Raw genomic sequence first — 12,033 nt, forward strand, 5'->3', positions numbered from 1 at the left:
CCTATAATTTTTTAATATATTTTGAAAGTGTTTGTGGGTAGAGAGATAAAAGATAATGATAAAGGTATAAAAATTATTATTTAATTGAAAATGAGAGAAAAAATGTAGTGTTTTTTAGTGTAATTTAGAGTGAAAATATGGTGAAATGAATGTGAATTTAGTTGTAAACTTGTAGCTGGTAGAGATACGCATTAGACTATATGTGTTGTGAGACTTTATTGGGGCTTCGTAGAGGGAGAAAGAGACTTTAATATATTTTGAAAGTGCTTGTGAGTGTATCAGAGATAAAATGTAGTGATAAAGGTATTAAACTATTATTTAATTGAAAAGAAGAGAGAAAATATAATGTTTTTTAGTGTAATATATGGTAAGGGAGTGGGGGTGGTATCACTTGCAAAATTTTTATCACTCACAAACATTCAATCAAGTTCCGACATGTCATCAACCACTATTCTATCACTCACAAGCCTTTTTTAGGCCATCCGTAGTCATAAAGCCCCTTGTGGGGCGTTATGCGACACGTGTCGTGCCACGTCACACGGGGGCTTTATGGGGCGTTATATCACTAGAGCCCGTAGTCATAAAGCCCCTACCCATCATTACCTATTTAATAATTTTCAACTTTATTAATTAATATAAAAAAAATTGCTTGTTTCTGATTGGTGGAATGTTGGAAAGGAACCAGAATAACGGCGCCATCTCCATCGCGCCATGGCAGCCATCTCCGGCCATAGCGCCCTGCGTTTCGGTGTGGGCGGCGCCATGGCGGCGCTATGGGGTGCCATACCGCCCCACTACGTATGCTCTTAGTGGCGGTGGTCATCTAGTTATGGAATTCCATCACTCACACTATGCAATCAAAAAAGCAGCCCCAACGTTCAAATTTTGCAACATTACAACGCGTGAAGATTTCCACGTGTTTTAAATTTCACGCGTGGAATTAATAGGTGGCGGCGGTGTTCTAAGGTTCATCACTCGTGATGGGGGGAGATCACGAACCAATCCCAGTCCCCTAAAAATATAATGGAATGGATATGAATGCTCTAAGTTAAATAATGGCCATTTCAGTTACAACTAAAGGCTTTTGAAAAATTAATTTTGTAAAAGTGACACTATTGACATTTACACTGTGTGCATGAAAGAGTGGTGTGGAAGCCATTTTACGTTGAGCACACCATCTCGGATATGGCGTGGAGGTCGGGGTTGTTGAAGGGGTAACAAGAATTCCATTAGCGTGGAGGGTATAGTGGGGGACGACGTGATTGCGTGTGATTTGATGCAATTAATATTAATGTTTTTTATTTAAATTTAATAGCTTTTATATATTATTTTAGTATATAATAATCATAATGGGAGGCTTTGATGGTGTTCGGGGAGGACCTCCGCACAAGGCCCACGATTTCTAGGAGCATGCGCTTTAAAAAAAAATCCGATACGTATATGTTATTTTTTTACATAGTATACACATACCACTTCCAATATAGGCCCATTTACAAATCATTTATTATGGTTTAGAATTTAACCCACTTGGAATTAGGTTTATTAAACCTGATACTAATTTGATTTTTTTTTAAATAATAACAAAACATAACGGAAGGGCACAATTTTTCAAACTCGAACAGGGTATGTGAATTCTCAGAGACGCCTCTAATAATCATAATAAAAAGTGTGTGTCACGTGTCGAATAATGCCGCCATTTCACGTCCCATTCTATTCCTCCCTTTTTGTACCACGTCAATTTTTTTAACACGTGCTGATGTGATTGTGACATCTTGCATAACACCCCATTTACATTTTACATGCCTCTCCACACCTTGAATGGTGTTAAGAGTAAAGTGAGAAAGTGTGAGATAACGAATCTTAATGTAATAATGATTGTGTGTTGAGTGGGGTGGGGTGGGGGTAGGGGTAGGGGTAGGGGTAGGGGTAAGGGTAGGATAGTCTGTACTCTGTAGTCATAACCATCCAAGCCTGATTTGCAAGAGTAACCTCAAATTTCATCTATGTTTTGCGTTTATAAAAAGAAAATGGAGTAAAACATGCAACAGTGAGAAGAATATTAAATGGGAGTGTGCGTAATATATGGATAGAAGTATGAGCACCTTAATTATAAGCTATCAATTACTTTAGCTACGGTGTTATAAAACTTTTAAAAGATAGAAAATGTCAATTGTACAAAGATTAGGGTGAGGTTTCGTTATTAAAAGTATCTATAGGATACAAGAAAGTTTTATACTCGAGTTTTAAACAATTAATTCCAAGAATCTAAGGTATTGTACTCTTGACTTGTTTGGTATGTACTTGAAGCATATGCATGTAATCAAGTCAACTTTATTGCTTGAACTAGGTTGGTGATGAGAAAAAAATGTGAAGGATAGTGTACTTTTGGTCTTAAATACATTCAAAAAGATTTACTGTGCATTTTAGTTGGTCAAATGGATTTTGGTTTGATTTTTATCTAGATTTGGTAATCTATTGTTGTATATTGTAACAAGGGGTGCTTAAATACTCCAAACATGATCACTAATATTAGTATATGACTAGATATGTTGTATTTGGTTCATAGACTCTAAGAGTGTATGAGAATCTTCATAACTTATAAGTAGAGACTAAATTCCGGTGCAACATGTGAAATTACAGTAATTATAGAGTTGTTGTAGTGTCGTTATAGTTTGGTTGTTGCCTTGTTGGTTAAGATATACAATAGTTACACCAAAGAAGGTCAAGTATGGTTTGTTCAAGATTGTATTTAGTTATTTGTATGCTTTGGTACGACTTTGAGTTACGATAGTTACAAATTTGTTATGGTTTCTAAAAAGAAAATCTTCGGTGTTGACTGGTGATGAAACAATGGTTAACCTGGCAGGGTTAACACACTGGTCTCGTCAAGAAGGGTTAATCCCTTCCTCTCAGAGATCGCTGGCTGGGTCACCGGTGGATGATCTCCTGCACAAGGAAACAAGCCGTGACTCGTAACAAGGAGGATGGGGTGGGGGGTGCTCCTTGTTACCACTCTCCGGCGTGAGAATCAGTAGTTTGCTTGGGAAGCAAAGCAAGATTATAGTAGTAGTTAGAGAGTTGTGAAGAGATACCTCAAACCTGGTTTGGGGTCGGTATTTATAGCCGAGGAGTGAAGGAGGAGATTGATGGATGGGCTGACGACGAGCTGCACCGTTGCAGGTGTGTCAGTCTCGCCGGCCGTGGGGGTTACGCCACGTCAGCCCATTGCTTTAATAGCTCTGACAGGGGACTGTCGCCGGCGCCACTTGCCTCGTGGTGTCAGCCACTTGCCTGGCGTGTCAGTCCACTTGTTGGATATGCAGGGTGCGGTGCGAGCCGCATCGCTGCGTGCGGTAACGTCTGAAGTTACCGCGTCTCCTGCTTGTGATCAAGAAATACGCGAGATGCGGTGTTGGCCGCATCATCGTATGTGGAGACTATTTGCTCGCTTCCCTTGTCGTGACGAAAATGGCCATATGATGCGGTGCCAGCCGCATCGATATGCTCATCTTCTTTCATACTTGGGTCAAGCTATTTATCTTCGAACCGAATGGGTTCGAAGGATGTGACCGCATGGGTGCGGTTTGCTTGCTGGTAGGGGTTTGTTTGATGCGGGTAATGGTCATTTTGGGACCATACCCCTTCAAGTCCCCCCAGTCTAGTGTTGCTCCCTTGTGCAAGTTGCACGTGGGAGGAGTACTGGACTTATGGTGTAGGAAGGTAGTGTGGCAGTCTGGAGAAAATTTTAGGCCAGATCAACCTGGTGATCTGGTAAAAAATCCGGCTATGCCTCTTCCGTACCGGTGAAAGGGTTTCGCTTGATGCGAAATTCTCAGCCGTTGCATGTCATCAGGTGGGTTGCCACCTGTTGTTGTGTTGAAGGCCTGTTAGGGACCTTCATAGTAATGCTGCACAAACTTCGAACCAACCTCTTGGATGGTGGTTCGAAGGTTTGCACATGTTTCGAACCTCTTGGAGGTGGTTTCTTCTTCGAACCATTTGCCAGAATGGTGCACGAAGAAGAAAAGAAAAACTTGTAAACCAACCTTTGCGGTCAGGTTTGAAGGTTTTGGATGTTGTGTTAGAACTTTGCTCAAGTTCTATGTTCAGCATCCTATGATGAGATGACCATCCCTTTTTTGTTGGGTGTTCGTGTTCATCTTGATAGCTCTCAAGTAACCGTACGTTCTTTGCGGTTACTTCGTTGCGTCATTGTTGGCCGTGTTTGGTCGAACAATGTGGATCTAGACTATGGGTAAATAAACATGGTCATAGGCAAGGGGATGCCCATCGTTGTTTATTCCATGCGATCCATTGGTAGGTAAACAAAGTCGTAAGCAGACTTGTTACCGCGGTCCGTTGGCAGGTAAACAAAGTCATAGGCAGACTTGTTACCGCTGTTCGGACACTTGCTGCTTGATAAGTGCTGGTTTAGAGCACGTATCTGCGTTCTTTCTGGAGCCACTTACCTTCACGCTCCAATACCGAGTTTACAACGAGGTAGCCTCGTTCGGTGATGTGGAGTGAGCTTTGCGTTTCCGTAGCAACCACTCTGCGGAAGCTATGGTTATGTCTGTAGCTCTTCATGGGTGTCTGCAATGTTGCAGTCCCATATTCGCTCAAAGTGTGCTTGTTGCACGGATGTAACTCTTGAAGGTTCAGGAGTCAGGGCTGCTGATGTGCGGGCGCGTAGATTCCGTTCCTTCTTTCTTCTGAAGAAGTTGTTCATGCACCCTCTGTGGTTGTGAACCGGACAGGAGGGATTTGAAGCTTGAAGAAAAGGAAGGCAATGCGCTTTGCCTGTTCCTGAGATGCGGTTCAGTCCAAAGAACAACACTGGTTCTGAGCATCTGACACATCTGAATGGGTTCATGTGTGTCACTTCCGCATATTTCACGTGTGCTCGTGAGTGATGCGGAAAAGGTAATATATCCCTTTATAGCATAGATAGATATATTTCTACCTATTTTTAAAAAATAGGTAGAAATATATCTATCTATGCTATAAAGGGATATATTACCTTTTCCGCATCACTCACGAGCACACGTGAAATATGCGGAAGTGACACACATGAACCCATTCAGATGTGTCAGATGCTCAGAACCAGTGTTGTTCTTTGGACTGAACCGCATCTCAGGAACAGGCAAAGCGCATTGCCTTCCTTTTCTTCAAGCTTCAAATCCCTCCTGTCCGGTTCACAACCACAGAGGGTGCATGAACAACTTCTTCAGAAGAAAGAAGGAACGGAATCTACGCGCCCGCACATCAGCAGCCCTGACTCCTGAACCTTCAAGAGTTACATCCGTGCAACAAGCACACTTTGAGCGAATATGGGACTGCAACATTGCAGACACCCATGAAGAGCTACAGACATAACCATAGCTTCCGCAGAGTGGTTGCTACGGAAACGCAAAGCTCACTCCACATCACCGAACGAGGCTACCTCGTTGTAAACTCGGTATTGGAGCGTGAAGGTAAGTGGCTCCAGAAAGAACGCAGATACGTGCTCTAAACCAGCACTTATCAAGCAGCAAGTGTCCGAACAGCGGTAACAAGTCTGCCTATGACTTTGTTTACCTGCCAACGGACCGCGGTAACAAGTCTGCTTACGACTTTGTTTACCTACCAATGGATCGCATGGAATAAACAACGATGGGCATCCCCTTGCCTATGACCATGTTTATTTACCCATAGTCTAGATCCACATTGTTCGACCAAACACGGCCAACAATGACGCAACGAAGTAACCGCAAAGAACGTACGGTTACTTGAGAGCTATCAAGATGAACACGAACACCCAACAAAAAAGGGATGGTCATCTCATCATAGGATGCTGAACATAGAACTTGAGCAAAGTTCTAACACAACATCCAAAACCTTCAAACCTGACCGCAAAGGTTGGTTTACAAGTTTTTCTTTTCTTCTTCGTGCACCATTCTGGCAAATGGTTCGAAGAAGAAACCACCTCCAAGAGGTTCGAAACATGTGCAAACCTTCGAACCACCATCCAAGAGGTTGGTTCGAAGTTTGTGCAGCATTACTATGAAGGTCCCTAACAGGCCTTCAACACAACAACAGGTGGCAACCCACCTGATGACATGCAACGGCTGAGAATTTCGCATCAAGCGAAACCCTTTCACCGGTACGGAAGAGGCATAGCCGGATTTTTTACCAGATCACCAGGTTGATCTGGCCTAAAATTTTCTCCAGACTGCCACACTACCTTCCTACACCATAAGTCCAGTACTCCTCCCACGTGCAACTTGCACAAGGGAGCAACACTAGACTGGGGGGACTTGAAGGGGTATGGTCCCAAAATGACCATTACCCGCATCAAACAAACCCCTACCAGCAAGCAAACCGCACCCATGCGGTCACATCCTTCGAACCCATTCGGTTCGAAGATAAATAGCTTGACCCAAGTATGAAAGAAGATGAGCATATCGATGCGGCTGGCACCGCATCATATGGCCATTTTCGTCACGACAAGGGAAGCGAGCAAATAGTCTCCACATACGATGATGCGGCCAACACCGCATCTCGCGTATTTCTTGATCACAAGCAGGAGACGCGGTAACTTCAGACGTTACCGCACGCAGCGATGCGGCTCGCACCGCACCCTGCATATCCAACAAGTGGACTGACACGCCAGGCAAGTGGCTGACACCACGAGGCAAGTGGCGCCGGCGACAGTCCCCTGTCAGAGCTATTAAAGCAATGGGCTGACGTGGCGTAACCCCCACGGCCGGCGAGACTGACACACCTGCAACGGTGCAGCTCGTCGTCAGCCCATCCATCAATCTCCTCCTTCACTCCTCGGCTATAAATACCGACCCCAAACCAGGTTTGAGGTATCTCTTCACAACTCTCTAACTACTACTATAATCTTGCTTTGCTTCCCAAGCAAACTACTGATTCTCACGCCGGAGAGTGGTAACAAGGAGCACCCCCCACCCCATCCTCCTTGTTACGAGTCACGGCTTGTTTCCTTGTGCAGGAGATCATCCACCGGTGACCCAGCCAGCGATCTCTGAGAGGAAGGGATTAACCCTTCTTGACGAGACCAGTGTGTTAACCCTGCCAGGTTAACCATTGTTTCATCAACTGGACTACAAAGATTGGTTAATTTTGATTAATGGTTTTGAAGGTACTTTTTACAAATATATGGGATTCATTTTTCATTAAGGAATTAAAATAATCATATACATTTTCCATTTTTTTTATTTTTAGTTTGTGAATTTTACAAATTGTTAACGGTTTCATGTGCATAATTATTTTAAAAGATTTTTCTTGTTTGAAGTTAAATAAGAAAATGGAGGTGTATGTGTTAGAATATATGTTACTTTATTAGGGCTTGTTGTGAAAAATAAAAATATTGACATGTAGGTACATTTTTTTTTCAGTCTTTACATCACTAAGATATGTTAGTGAATTGATGTGTGTAAAATGCAACATATAAATTACATCAAATGAGGCATAAAACTAACCCTTTTTAAGTACTAATGTTGGAAAAATAGTGTTTTTGTCTTCCTTTTTGTATTTTCAGGATTAATTGAGCTCAAATTCACAAAAGAAGCAAAAAGACAGCTAAATCTAACATAAATACAAGAAAAGGAACATAAGTGGATTGCCCGACCCCTCAACAGCATCCTCCCAAGCAAAATAGAGAAGGCAGAAACTTGTAGGTCCCTCGGAGGTTGAGGTTTAACCTATTCCTTGTTATGTTCAACACTCTAGCAAGTGCGGAATCCAAGCTAGAGTGCAACCGGAGTTTAGATGAAAGCAAAGATTACAAAGAGAAAGATAGACACGCAAGATATCAAAGTTTTCTCTTGTATTTCAGTGGACACGGTTACAGACCTTGACCAAACTGAAATGCTCTCTATTACAGACCTGGGTTTCACACACAAAAGCTCTCTACTGTGAATACAAACTTTGGACAGAACTAACTGTGAAGTGAAACCCTCATGGATATATATACCCATATCAGATTCCCATGCACGAAGGATAGAGATCCTGGTCGAAGGATCATCTGTCGACCAGAAAGACTATCGAAAGATCTCGAAGGATCTAAGCATACCTCGAAGGATGGTATATCCTTCGAGGTCCACAAAGATACTTCGAAAGACATCTTTCGAAGTCATTGAAGGATACTAAACGTCCTTCGATGACATCCTTCGAGACAGGTCATCTTTCAACTATTAAGTGTTGAAGTTTGGCCAAGTCAAACCAGGAGGATGGTTGACTTGGTCAAACACATATCACAACACATTACAATACATAAACAACACATAAAAGACGTAAACACAACCGACAAAAGACATCGTTTTATACATTACAAAATATAGACAAAGTACAGACACAAAGTGCACCAACAAACTCCCCCTTGGCTGTAGCTTTGTCTTCGTCTTCATGTCTTAAGTCTCTAACGCCCTTTCCACGGCTAAATGATGCGATGACCATGCACTTCCTGCATTGATCAACAAGTTGAAGCAGTATCGAGCCATCCTTTGAAACTTCATGGCTTGATCTCGATCTTGAACTAGGTAATTGATTTCATGATCCTTCAACACAATGATATCCGATCTGGACATGTTTGTAATCCACATCGGATCGATTATCCTGAAGTTCTCTGCATTGTCTCTGAACAAGATCACAGCTTCACCAGTGTCAGCATCATAAACCCAGCAGCGGAAATTCCCAAGAAAGTCGGTCTTCATTTTCAACAACGGAATCTTCTTCATCACCCTAGGAGGATCATATACCAGACGATAACGAGCGGTGTTAGTCTCTGGATCAAGAGTGAACTTGATCTGCTCGTATCTTGGAAATTGAGGTTTGTATAGAGGATCCTTCCAACCCAAACGCCTTTCTAGCCTGATTTTCTTCGCAAAGAGATCTACCATCGATTCTTTAGCTCGATTGATTACATCAAGCTGCGCCAACACTGCCACATCATAATATGGAAGTGTGAGAATACTAAGGAGAGTTCTGAAGTATTGAAGACCAGATTCTCTCTTCACAACCATGCAGTGTAAGTCTTTCACAAACATCCAGCTGATGATGCGACCCCTTGCCTGATTTTTCTCCAACAACATGTAGTTAGCCTGTTCCAATGGGGCAAGCGGAGGAGGATTCCTAGCCAGGAAATCCGCTCGCCATTCATTAATAGTTCTCTCACGGCTTTCTTGAGCAGTTGGCGAATCAGAAGACAGATTTTCAAACTCTGCTGTCTTCTCAGCAACAAAGTTATCATCCAGAGTATTCATTTCAGCATCGTCCTCTCGAACATAGACAGGACGTTCAGGATCAGAACTGATGAAGATTTCATCAATTGAGGAGAAATCAGTCTGATCCTGTACCAGTGGAGTAGCATCAATCAAACATTCAGCAACATCATCCAACTCAAACAACCTTGATAACTGTTCATCTGTCATCCCAGATACAAACTCTCCCTCTTCTAGTAGTTCACCCGTGATAGGATGAAACTTTTGAGCACTTGAAGATTCAGGAGGATCTTCAGTAAAGGTTTCTGGTTCTAGACTGATCTGTGAAGGGTCTGCAGACGTTTCCAATGTTTCAGTCTGTTCAGTTGGACCAGTAGAGGCTGTAGGAGGAGCAGACGGAGTCTCTTGAGGAGTGCCAGATCCGCCTGCAGCACCGGATGCAGCTGCACCGGAGCCTGAGGCTGCTGTTTGATCTGGATTAGCAGAATCATCATCCTGATCATCTTGACGTCTTGGGAGTACTATCCCTTGAGCGTTGCACCTCTCTCTCCATAATATCCCAACCTGTTTATGAACCCTACCAAAGTTTTCATGCATAGGTTGGAATGCTTTCTTCAGTCTTTCATCACGACTGCTAACTGTTTCCCTTAACGCTTTTGCTGAATTTTCCAGATTAGTGCTGTGTCTTTTCATGATCTCCACCTCTCTATCTCTTGCCAAGTTAGCCTTCTTTAATCTATCAATTTCTTCAGCTTGTTCTTTGATCTTCATACTTTGAGCATTTACAATAGAACACAGCTGATTGTGAGCCTCTGCATCCTTCACTCGTTGTACACGATGTTCTTCAATCGTTCGTGTATGACGGCCAACTATATCACCCAGTTCACTGATTTGTTCAATCAAGAACTGTACCTTATCAGCTTCAGAGAAACCTGACAAGGTTTCTGCCAGAGATGGCCTGGAGGGCTCAGGTCTCGATGAACCAGATTGACCTGCCTGACCCGAACCACCTGAAGGACCAGTTATAACAAGAGTAGGTCGAGGTTGTGTACCTGTGGTGGGAGTTTCAGGTGGCTGTTGATCAACAGACACCTGATGAGCTCCCGAAGACCTTTGTGGAGAAGACATAAGATCAATTGTCTCAGAAGCAGTTAACTGATCGCCAATTGGAGGAAGCTGCTGCTCAGGATCAGATGAAGGCTGAACTGACACTGGAACAGAAGTGTCAGCAGTAGATTTCTTTGATCCACGACCACCCTGTCGTTGAGCCTTCCTTTTCCTAATAAAGCCTGGAGATGTGAGCGTATAATCTTCATCATCCTTATCTGAGTCTCCAGTACCACCCGTCTTCTTGATTTTCTCAAACCTGGTATTCCCACGACTATCCTTGTATTTCCTCAACCCCGGAGGAGTAGGATTATCATCATCAGGCGAAGAATCACCATCATCATCACCAGAACCACCTGCTTCATCTTCAGAAGATGAACTGCTATCATCAACAAGTGTTCTCGGCTGATCCACTTTGCCCTTTCCCTTGTCAGTCGCAGCAACACTCGACTGACCAGCACCAACATCACCACCAGAAACAACTGGAACATCAGGATCAACAGGCATGTCCTGAGCCACTTCAGCAGTCACATTCACATCAACCTTAGCACTAGCTGCTGCACCAGAACTGCCAGCAGATCTTCTAGTGGCTTTGATTCCATGCTTAGATGTGAGTTGCTCATCAGCCATAGCAATCAATCTTGGTTCTTCATCGTCAGACACACTTCCTTCACGTCGCCATCTGTTGTTCTGTGGAGGCTCATATTCAGGAGCATCAAGATGACCAATCATTTTCCTATCTGGATGCGTTCCCGTGTAAACCCCCATAGACTTGACGATTAGCAGTGTGCGTTCGTTCATCGGATTCACAGGAAACACATCTGCCGTAGCTTTAGCAAGATCAGGAATCTGATCGTCTATTAACATCTGCAGAAAGCGAGGATATAACCAAAACTTGGTGTTTGTACGCTGTTTATCAGACGGAAGAGGCCTCTGAGAGTTTTCCTTCAGATTGTTGAAAACATACCGAGAAATGTTGAACGGCTTGTTCAGAATCAGCGCCGTAAACAATCCTGTCAGATCAATAGGAGACAAATCATACCCAGAGCGCTTGTTGCTTAGGCAATGAATGAGGATGTGCAGAAGAAACTTGTATTTAAGCGGTAGGTATTTCTTGTTGATTTGATTGGTAAGGACGTTCTGGCTGTACTTGATCCTTAACAATAACCCACGTTGACACTGCAAGTCTATAGAGGTTGGGTCTTCAGATTTATCACCAAAACGAAGACGTTCTCTGATAGAATTCTCAGTAATAACTACTGGCTTTTCAGCGACGATTGCCCTGATTACTTCCTGATTATCCACTGTTTCCACCCTAGCTGTACTCCAGAATGCTTTGATATGTGACTGATAGGCGACATGCTGTGTGGTAATAGCATAATTAATTCGCGCCCGGTGAAGATATTCCATAATGCCTGCAAATTCTGGACTGATGCCCCCTTCTGGTTGTAAATACGCCACCATATTATGTCTAGATTCAGACATAGCTTCCAGTTCCGATTTCACTTTCTTGGTGGGTTTCGCCCGTTCAAACTTAACTTTTGGTGCCATTTCTGCACATCACAATTGCACATAATAAGCACGGGTCAAACAGTCAACATTGAGTTTCACACTTAGAAAAATTTTCAGTTTCTTGAAAATTTTCTAAGTGTTGAAACTATCGAAGGATACATTATCTCCATCGAAGGATGAAGAGTGG

Source organism: Helianthus annuus, chromosome 16, assembly GCF_002127325.2.
Source record: "Helianthus annuus cultivar XRQ/B chromosome 16, HanXRQr2.0-SUNRISE, whole genome shotgun sequence".
Classification (NCBI taxonomy): Eukaryota; Viridiplantae; Streptophyta; class Magnoliopsida; order Asterales; family Asteraceae; genus Helianthus; species Helianthus annuus.